Here is an 11558-nt window from a genome sequence, read left to right on the forward strand (position 1 = left end):
AAAAAAAAAATCTCTCTTATCGCTCTGCATGTGTAGTCTTGTAGTAGGGGCCATTTTTGGAGCTGGAAAGTTAGCACGCAGAGGCTTATCAATGTCATACAGTCCTTTCACTTATGTGCCACATGCTAGGTCACATGTTTTTGGCCTAGCAAGTTCATGATCGTCTGGATAAACATAGCTAAATGGGTAGCTAGGCGTACAATTCAAACTATTCAAATCTGTCAACTACTATATATCCTTTCCTAAGGTGAATATATTGTTCATGAAATAAGGTTAACTGTATCTAGCTAACTGGGTAAGTACATAGCTGCATTCTGTTTCTATATGATAGATCTAGCTAGCTGTATGAGTTATCGTCGAGCGCGATAAGCCACAATGCATGAGGGACCTTGACAGTTCTACTGCCACTAACCATTCTCCAGTCTCATGCAGGCAGGATAAAAAGTCGCTCTGAAACCAGGAGAGTGGTCTATTTCAGAACCCAGATCAAGTCAGTCTTTCCAAAAAGCTGCACAAATTAACCACACTTATATAGTTCCACACTTCCACATGTAATGCAGGCAGGAACCAGTCCAATCTTCATCTCTATATATCACTAGCAGTAGTACTCTCCACCTTCCTCGTGACAAAGATTTCATGCATGCATTATTGTGGCTTCAGAAAGAAGATTCCAGAGTGTAGAAGTGTTCATTATGTATTTCAAGTTCATCTATATGATGCAGTAAAAAGGTGTTGATAGGATGCCAGCAGACATGTGACCTAGCTTATCTGTAAATGAACTGAGATAAAATGGTGGTAAAGTTGCTTGCGCTAGGCCCCTGTTAGGCTACCGTCCATTCATGAATCTTTAAGTTTCCTCAAATAATTGATCAACAAGAAAGAAAGACCAACACATTACACATATGCATCAATCTAATCTATAAGAGTAAAAGGGCAGCATAATGGTTCTAAATTGTAGGTTGTAACTAACCGGCCTTTTGCAGGAATGCTTTAATCTTCTGGTTACAAAACCCGCGGAGAGTGGTGTAATTCAGACACCATATCAAGTCAGTCTTTCCAAAAAGCTGCACCAATTATTAACCGATATCTTCTTCTTCTTCTTTTTATCAAAATATATAAAGATAGAGTGATGTATGATTAAGTTTGAATTTTATCAAAACATTCATATCCTTACCGATACCACGTGTATAAGTTGTGGTTTGATCGGTTAGCTAGCGTAATTAACAGAATGAGGTTATGAATTTAGGAGTAATTATTCTATGTACCCAAAATATCACGTGGTATTGCTAGATGTTGTACCCGGCCAATCATATAACTCAGATTCATGTGAGGACCAGCATGGGGTAGGAAAAAAAAAAGGAAAAGTAATTAAATACACCAATCAGAAATAAGGATAAAACACGTGGACCAATGAGATTAAAAGGGAACATAAAACATATGGTGTTCCGGGTACAAATAATAATTTCCCATGAATTTAGACCTCATTTACATTGAAAATTCTTCTACGCATTAATGTACAAGTGAACCGAGCAACTAATATGTAATATTTTGATCCGTTCATCCACGTCGTATTATTATGCATGTATTCTAATACCGTTAACAAAATTGATACCCAAAAAAGTAATCATAAGTGTTTCCAACACATGAGGTGAGAACCTGAGGTTAAATAAGAAATACTCTTATTATGGGCGCTTAATTTGATTGGATCAAAAATAAAATAAATGAAAGAATTTAAGGCCTCTAGTTTTTATTCGATCTTCGCATACGGCAGTTTGATGACTTGCACATTACTAGTGCAAATACACCTTGACGTGTAGAATCCGCTCCGATTTTTTTTTTTTTTTTTTGTAGATAGATAAATTAATCTCCGTTAGAGGAAAGGCTCATCTATTGGCAAATGCCAAAACGACGGATATTATGCGGTCAAGCAGGTACAAAGCTCTAGCTAGTACAGACTCAAATAACCATTATTCGACACAATTAAAATGCAGACTAACATCCAAAAAAGATGGACAATCCAAATCCAAAACAAAGATATACAAAAAATTAACAAAACAACCCTAATTCTCCACATATGCTTTAAATAGTTTGAGATGTAAATACCACTTTAGTGTACCCCTCCACAAAGTAACACAAATGTTTTTTTGTTTTTTTATTTACACAAATGTTGGTTAAAAGAGGCGGAGGATAAAGATGTGGGTCTTTTAGCTCACCTTTAACTAGTTACTAGTCCTTAGCAGTAATGAATAATGATATTGGAAATCTTTGTTGGAGGCACTGTATTAAGCTCTCATTCCCCTTTTCAGAATTCAGGTGCCACATATGGAAGTCCACATACATACATTAGGGCTAGGGCCATGCCAAATGTACGAGCAATCATATTCAAGTTCTAATATTTCTGCCTATTTCATCCAAATTACTAAATGATTGTAATGGCACTTTCACATATGGAAGTCCACATACATACATTAGGCTAGGGCCATGCCAGTTTCCTAACTTAAACTGATGTCTTCCCCCAAGCTAGGATAGGATGTCCTTTAAGCTAAAATATTAGGAGCTTCACAATTATTATAAAAGAAGCAGATAGATTGATCAATATTGATAAAACAAGAAGGATTTTTTATTTTCTCCTGCTTTTAGTTCAAACAAAAATTGAAGTTATTTTCAGTTTCTTGGAGAATAGTAGTATATATATATATATATATATATATATATATATATATATATATATATATACATACAGAATCTCTTTGGTACAATTCCTACAGATCGAATATCTGATGTATATGTTTCTGTGTGACCACATGCCTAACACACAGATTCTTACATGCATCATTGGGGGACCAGACTTCTAGTCGATTACGATTTTATGTTGAACAAGAATGAACTGTATGTATAAGAACTCAGTCTCAGGAACTCGATCGTATATAAACATGTATGCCCGGTCCTTATAAGAGCACGGACATAGTTCATTGAGTAGTACATTACTGTGTGATCGTGTAACTAGACTATGCATGCATACGATCGGATAAGGTACAGTGTTACGTATGCGTTTTTGGAATTAAGTTGTTGTGTTGCTATATACGGTAGATTCATTTTGTAAAATTTAACCAGGCCAGACATACGGGAGGTAAAAGCATCCCCTTTCCAAAGTTTGAAATGGTGTGTTAACAGCCTTATATAGTAGGTAAAAGTCGTAATAATGTATCGTCACCCTTAATTAAGTCGTACTAAAATATCTTGAGAAATAATATATGTAAATTAACACTAATGCGTTTAAGTAATTTGAGCTCTAATCTACTAGAATTTCGTATTTGGGATTCGGAGGTTTTGATTCAACAAAATATGTGTATTTTGGCATTCGTACATTTGAATCGTCTGGAGCAATACGTACTAAAGGATGATTCAAGTTATTCTATGAAGTATGAAATGTTATTTGAGTGGACCACGAGACATTTTCCATTATGGTACTATTGTAAATGACAGCAGATGGGTATTGAATGGTTACTCTGTCCTTAGGCTAGCACAAATTTCTCGAAATTTGAAAACACACTCCACGCGTGTTATCTGGATGTGTTTCAAATGCACGTCACCAAGCTCTATTTTTATTATTTTTATGTGCTTCGATATGCTTGTCACTAAGTTTTATTTTGTAAATATGCTATTTTGAGGTTCTATCTATAAAGTTAGTTCTCTTGATTAAAAAAATAATAATAATGAATCTTTTGAAAATTATGGATAAATAAATTTATAAATATTTTAATTAAACAAAACTATTACAGATACTCTGTTATGATCCGATATATTATTGTTGATATGATCACATCTTGTTTTCTCAGATACGTTTTACCGGCATTCAGGCCTTCACATGAGCATCGTAGACGTGAGGGGATGGCGAGGTCGGCTGCCGGACAGCTTGACGGCAGAGATGATGGAGTGGACGCAACAATTAGTTGCTCAAGGTGCTCATCTCTTGGGTCAGACCCAAGAGATGGTCGTACTTGGGTTATTGGATTTGTATATGGTCCGATACCAATTAATATCATGACTGCTTCGGGGGTTGATAATTAACCGGGATAAGTTTGACGTGTTTTATGAATGGTTTATGAATAAGGAAGTGTTCCTATTTGGTTGCTAGGAAGTAGTTTTTTTTACTGGTCCGTAATTGCGAGCAAAGACCGATGGGAATGCTAGAATCCTAGAAGATGATTTTGTCCAAGAAGACGGTTTCCTTTGTTTATAAGTTCGACTCATATAATAGACTCGTTATAGAATTTTGATTGATAAAAAATAAAATAAAAGCAATGACAAAGTTTCACATTTGCGTCTCGTTTTTCACTTATTTTTCTTGATTTCTGTTGTTTTTATTTCTTTGATCCCGGGTAACATTACACTAGAAGTTTGAGTGGTGTTGAATGTATGTACGTATTGTACCTCGCACTGGGGTCATTCACCATAGTGATCGACTTCCTTTTAAATCTTTCTCTTTTATTTTAAAATGTATATATACAATCTCCATTGTTTTACGTAACAACTGATTTTATGCTTGATATAAATGAAAATTTTATAATATAAATGCATATCTGATCATTAAAGAGATTGATATTATTGCTTTTTGAGAAATAGAAAAATACGAAACAATATTTTCGATTTCTCCCTTGACAGCGTAAATAACTAAATATGACAAGCAGCACACACACAAATTAAGCCAGATGGCGACTCCTCCTCCTCCTACCTATAGTCAGTAACGCCCTCCCTCATGCATAAGGAAAGCATCATCACCCAATTCCCCATTTAAAAGTTAAAACCCATCAATCTCATCCCTCCTTCCTCCACATTATCACTTCCTCTCAAACCAAACCCTTGTTGTTCTACTTCTCTCTATTTTCTCTCACTCTATCCCTCCCTCTCTGTCTCTAATCAAAAGCAGCTATGGTGGTTCAGTCGCAACCAGCTGCATTAGACCATTTCCCACTAATCAAAGCATGCAAGCCCATAAGCATGTTCTCTGGGATTCCAGTGGTAGACCTTTCAGACCCCGATGCCAAGAGCCTAATCATCAAGGCCTGCGAAGAATACGGCTTGTTCAAGGTGGTCAATCATGGAGTCCCATTGGAGTTCATGACTACACTTGAGGCTCAAGCTCTCAAGTTCTTCAACTTACCACAGTCTGAAAAAGACAGAGCAGGCCCTGCCGACCCTTTTGGCTATGGAAGCAAGCGAATCGGTCCAAACGGCGATGTGGGTTGGATTGAATACATCCTCCTCACCGCCAATCCTGAAATCATCTCCCACAAATCACTCTCCATTTTCAAAAACAACCCAGAAATTTTCCGGTAAGTTACTGATTTTCTTCTTTTTCAATCATTAATAGAGAACAAGCTCTGTTCTTGCTCTGTTTTTGACTCTTTTCAATCGAATATTAGTGCTCTGTTCTCACTCTGTTTTTCTCCGTTTTACAGTTCCGCTGTTGAGGATTATCTCTCGGCGGTGAAGAGGATGGCCTGTGAGGTCCTAGAAATGATGGCTGATGGGTTGGGAATCGATCAAAGAAATGCGCTGAGCAAGCTTCTGAGAGATGAGAAGAGTGACTCATGTTTCAGGCTCAACTACTATCCGCCATGCCCGGAGCTTCAAACATTGAGTGGACGAAATGTGATTGGGTTTGGGGAGCACACAGACCCTCAGATAATCTCTGTCCTGAGATCTAACAACACCGCCAGCCTGCAAATCAGCCTGAAAGATGGGACTTGGGTTACTGTCCCACCTGATCAGACTTCTTTTTTCTTCAATGTTGGTGATTGCCTACAGGTACAAATACAAATAGCAAACCACATGTATTATTCGTATATACTTTTTTCATGTATTTCGCAACCATTTATTTTTACCAAGTCGGATTGGGGATGACGATACCATCCTCACTCACTGTCGTAAGCAAACAAAACCAATATTGAAATTATCTTTGTTTTTTCAGCTTGTCACCTTTTTATATTGCTTTGGTAGTGAAGGTTGGATCCTAACTTGTAGCAGGCAACTGGGTATTGCCGGTTTTTGATTATTAGTTTGTGGGTGATGGTGTTTACAAGCTAGTATTTGGGTTCACCCTAAAAGTCTTGACCCTAACATTTGTTCAGGAACGAAACCTCCAAACTGAAAACCTCGTTTCAGCTTAATGTCGACTAGCAAAAAAACATATCAAAAGCTTTCTGAGTATGATCCACTCATACACATACAAAAACTATAAGGCAAAGTTTTGCTGTGAAAGAAAATTTTACAGATGAATAATTATGGATGCCATTGTTGATGCAGGTGATGACTAACGGGAGGTTCAAGAGCGTGAAGCATAGGGTTTTCGCAGACACAGAGAGGTCAAGGATTTCGATGATTTACTTTGGAGGACCACCTCTGAGTGAAAAGATAACACCTCTAGCGGCAGTGATGGCAGAAGGAGAAGAAAGCTTGTACAAGGAGTTCACGTGGTCCGAGTACAGAAGCTCTGCTTATAAATCACGGCTGGCTGATAATAGGCTACGGCTCTTTGAGAAATCCTTTTGGCAATGCCAGTGAACATGATTGAGCTCCCCGTCCAAATTTAGCATAAGAAATATGTTTCTAGGGCCACTCTACTACGTACGTTGCCAAAGATGGAAAACATTGAGGTTGTTGTTTATCTACTTTCTTTTATTTTATTTTCTTCTGTATCTTAACCTTTGTTTTTGGTTCTTTGTGGTTATTTCTGATTCAAATGTAACAAACTGCCTTCTAGCATAAATGTGAGTTTATCATCTTCATGTGTTCTTGCTCAAATCTTATGTCAAGTTTCCTCAAATACAGGAGTACTGATGGTTACATGTACCGAACTTATTGAAATACTTCTGCAAATGACCAAATGAGTTCTACAAATGGATTCCACAAGATCAACAAATAAATTTATGGAAGACGGAGTATTAAATCCAGCAAAATAGTTTTTTTTTTTTTTTTTTTTGAGGAGTGCAAAATAGCCAGTAATTTGAAGTGTGATATAGAACAACATACACATTCTAATGATACAAGGTAAACAACTTTGTCCCCGTGTCTCGTAAGATATTGGAAATGTGAAGTGACTTGCATGCTTCAAACAATGGAAAAAATGTACATCGCATTTGTAATTAATCGATTTCTTGTGTTATGCACTAGTCAATTACAAGATAAATTAAAAGCGATAACAATCATGAAAAGAAAGGGACCCCAAAGACGAAACCAATGAATTCAATGAATTCATGTGTTTTTGAGTCCCTACCTTCCCACCAAAATAAGAAGATTCTCCAAGGAAGGGACTCCAGGTAGTGCCTGCAGTCTACACAGTACATCCCAGTCAATTAAACTCCAAGCACTGGACATCGATTCCACTATCACTATCAGCACCCTGGCCTGGCTTGCTCCTTTCTCTTGCATACGCGTCTCATAATTCCTTCATTTTCAACCACCTTGCCACCCCAAAAACCATGACAGAAGGTTTGCCATGAATTTGTTAATTTAACATTGCTATTGTATATGATTGTTTGAGACAAATTGGATGCTTCATTTTCCTCAGTATTATTTCCATATGTCCGGTTCCACACACTTTTTAGCTAAATCTTGATCGAGTATGAAATGTGTGGAGTAAAGAGTTCCAAAATAAAAGAGCATCACAGCCTGAAGTCCAATACCTTCCTTCCCTTTATTTAGTTGAAAGAAAAAAATATATATATATATATATATATATATATATATATATATATATATATGTATTATCAATTCATGAGTGTGCAGGAAAACCGGCATTTGCCTCTCCAGTTTATTGTAAGGATTGATAAAGCCAAGAAGCTGTCAACACTATGGCCCCGCTCCTATATATGCATGGCATACCCCTCCATTGAACTATATATGGAAATCATAATCTGATTGTCTTTAGGGAGCATACAGACCCAGCAGGATAAACCAGAATCTCATAATGTACGCACATTTCAAATAAGCATAGCACTCCTTTTCATCAATTATCAGTTACAAATAAGGAAATCAATGTTGATGATTGCCCTACTTGCAGGTTTTTCTAAAGAGTTCTGGAACCGTGTAGAACTTATTACGATCAATCAATCCTAGCTTTCTCAGCTTTTGAGCAATATAGCTCTATCTACCACATATTCAAGTCGACCAGCTGATATTATTTTCCTGCTGGTGGTGTAGTATATGATTGGACGTCATAAGGGGTTTGATGCTTTATACATCTTGCATACATCAATCATCTCAGTTTGTTTTCTGGTGCAAAAATACAGTGATATATCCATCGAAAGCCGATTCATAATAACGCATTGATCGATCCCACATGTGACCTCTGCAACACATTGAGCATATACAAGACCATATATAGTAAAACAGCAGATCGAGTGGTACATACGTGCTTCCCAGTCCGATCAATGTCCTTCAGAATCATGACCAAAATCTACATGAATATCTACATATATACCACATACGATGTCTTGTTTTTTCTAATGTATAGGATTTGATATATTGGATGCAAGCACGTAGAATTGATCATGTAGATCATTTCCATTGAAATTTCAGGTACAAGATAATTACCTAAAATGAAAAGGAAAGAAAAAACATAGAGAAGAAGAGAGTCGATATATAGATTTGTACATTTTCGGTTGCTGATTACATATGGAATTCTAAGAGCCAATGAATCGATGTCAGTCGAGCTATGTTATTTGTTTCAAGCTAGCTAGCTACGTGCGAAGGTCCACCTATGCTGCTCTGCATGAGAAAGCTAGCATTATTGTTTGAAAAGGAACTCGATCAAATGGAATATGAATATGATATTTTCTACAATTATCTACCAGCCTGGCTATAAAGCTTGATATTTAACGTTGGAAGATATTTAAGGTTCTTATAAGATATTCTAATTAGAACAGGGGTATTGATATTTTGAGCAACACCAAGCCAAAATCGCACTGAATGATGGGACGCACACCCCACTGCTGCTGGTAGTGTATATAGGTATTCCAATTATTTGAATTGATCGATATCCTATTTAACCAATTATATATCTCTCCATAACACACAACATGTGTGGAGCAAAAGTGTGGCCTTTAAAGGTGTTGCATTCTTCTTTATGTGTGATAAGTGTAGATATTAGTGAAGACGAGAGGAAAATTGTCATATAAATGTGAATTGCAACACCTTTAAAGACCACACTCCTTGTGTGGAATTTGCTCAATTTTGTTGTTGTGACATTACTACGTACATTCTAAATCATTTGATTATGTGAAAGTTGATTTGATTTTAGAAGCTCTTATGTTAGGCCAACTAGGTGTTGGAGTCATTTTTTTTGTACATTCAAGTAGTTAAACTGCGCATTTGCATTCTCAAAACAAAAAAAACTGCGCATTTGAAAAGAAAATAAATCCATACATGTTGAACTTTGATTTGTGTTGGTTTTTACACCAACACCAGCTAACTCGCGTCGGGATATATCCTTGTATTGAGAAACTGTTAGGATAACTAGTAAGTATTTATGTACACAACCGCTTGCATCACACTCATTTACAGATCCGAGCCCATGACACGACTTGATCTTATTTCCTTGTAATCCAGAAGGTTCTCCCACTTGTACTAGCCATGTCACACGGCTCTTGTATGTGAGAAAAGAGGTAGCACCCTACTTCTAGAAATAGGGTTGACATCCTTTTCTTACTCCCTCATTCTAGCCTCCCGTTCTATGAAGGTGAATTACTTGCATCTTGTGTTTACTCTCTCTCTCTCTCTCTCTCTCATTTGTCTGCAAAGGATCCAAAAATCCATCTCAAAATCCTTTACTAACAAAAACAGGAAATTCTTTCCGCCAGCCAGTGAGAACTCAAAGAAAGCGAGGCTCTAGCACACGAAGATTTCTACTATACATGTGTGTATATGTGTATAGCACACAAACACACAATTAAGTCTATGGAGAGGTCATTTTCATGGACCAACATATCTAACACCAGTCAGACCCTGAGTCTTTGAGACCACAAGTGCTAGCTACATCATTTCCAAAAAAAAAGTGATAGCTACATGCTCACATTACACAAAATCACAAATATCTCATCTCAGACATATTGGAGCTCCCAAAAGACTAAAACACTGAAAGGGATGGAAACTTTTCATCGTTAATGGCTTCGATCGGCGTCTCTCCATATTATTAGTTTGGTCGAAAGCAACTACTCCCATTCCCAACTGGGAAAGCTGCTTTATGCCCCAATGCCTGGGTTCAAATGAGCACTTAAGTGAAAGGTGTTCATTTGCGGCCTAGCTTTTGCATCTAGAAAATGAGCTTTTTAAACTGCTTCTGAAAGTCCAAGAGGTGATTGATTCAACGTGCTTTTTGAACAACATTCCTTTGTGATCGAAGTAGGTTACTTGGCATTCTTCCAGCTTTTTGATCGACTCGAATTCGAGAAGGAGCAGGCTGACCACTTCGATCTGGTATATATTGGGTGTCACCAAGTTCATTGAACCACATGCACGATCGATATCTTTTTGACCAATGCCTTTGTGAAGATAATCCACTTAGTTTCTAGGTTAAAATCATTAAGGTGAATGAACAAGTAATTACAATCAATTGATTTCTGGATGTGCTAGTCTCAATCTTAGATTTACAAAACAATTCGATACTCTTTAATAATAATTATCTCTATAATCAATAACTGACCAAATGAACATTTGGGTTGGTTATAATCTAATAGAGTTTCTTTGGCCACAAAATAACAGCCTAATTACAAAAGGGTGCGTCTATCGCCACCCCACAAACTGTTTTGTTCACTCCACACGTTGTTGATTTATCAAAATACCAAAATACCCTGATGTAAAATTACAGCAAGAGACATTAAGTTGTTAAAATTACTAATTTTTTTTCTTTTTCTTTTTTTATCCTTTTGTTTTGGATGAACACGCATACTTCATAAACCCTAACTCAACTTTATCATATTCGATCATTCTGTAGAGTCTGAAGACGCTAGCATTCAACCTGAAAATGAGGTGAATTGTTTGTATTTTTTTTTTCTTCTCTTTTTTTCTTTGTTGATGTTTCGTCTATCTTTTTTCTCATTATTTCCTATGTTGATTTTTGTATGTAAATTCTCATGGATAACTGTACCGTATTTATGAATAACGCATAGACCAGTTCAAAAAACTCAAAAGTATGGAGTAATGGAAAAGAGAATATAGGGTGAACAAAGTATAATGAGAAAAATATATTTTAGGTATTGTAAATGAGTGAATAAAGTAGGATTGAGAAAATGGTATTTTAGGTATTGTAAATGGGTGAACAAAGTAGATTTACAAATAAAAATATATAAATGGGGTGTAAAGAGAATGTGGAGTGAGCAAAATAGTTTGTAGGGTGGCGATAGACGCACCCTTACAAAATTTGCTGCCAATTATCACTAGTAAACTATATACTTATCTATAATTGTTTGATCAACGAATTGATCAAGTTATCTGTGGCTCAACCTATATATGCCTAATACTACATGGCCCTAAACAAGCAAACAGAAGTTCAAGCA

General features: G+C 36.6%; 1 protein-coding gene across 1 annotated transcript in view; it reads left to right on the forward strand.

Moving 5' to 3' along the window:
* Positions 1–11558, forward strand: part of LOC101310880 — a 1534871-nt gene that overhangs the window by 282922 nt on the left and 1240391 nt on the right. The gene's annotated exons all lie outside the window — the stretch shown is intronic.

This window comes from Fragaria vesca, linkage group LG3 (genome assembly GCF_000184155.1).
Source record: "Fragaria vesca subsp. vesca linkage group LG3, FraVesHawaii_1.0, whole genome shotgun sequence".
In the NCBI taxonomy this organism is placed as follows: domain Eukaryota; kingdom Viridiplantae; phylum Streptophyta; class Magnoliopsida; order Rosales; family Rosaceae; genus Fragaria; species Fragaria vesca.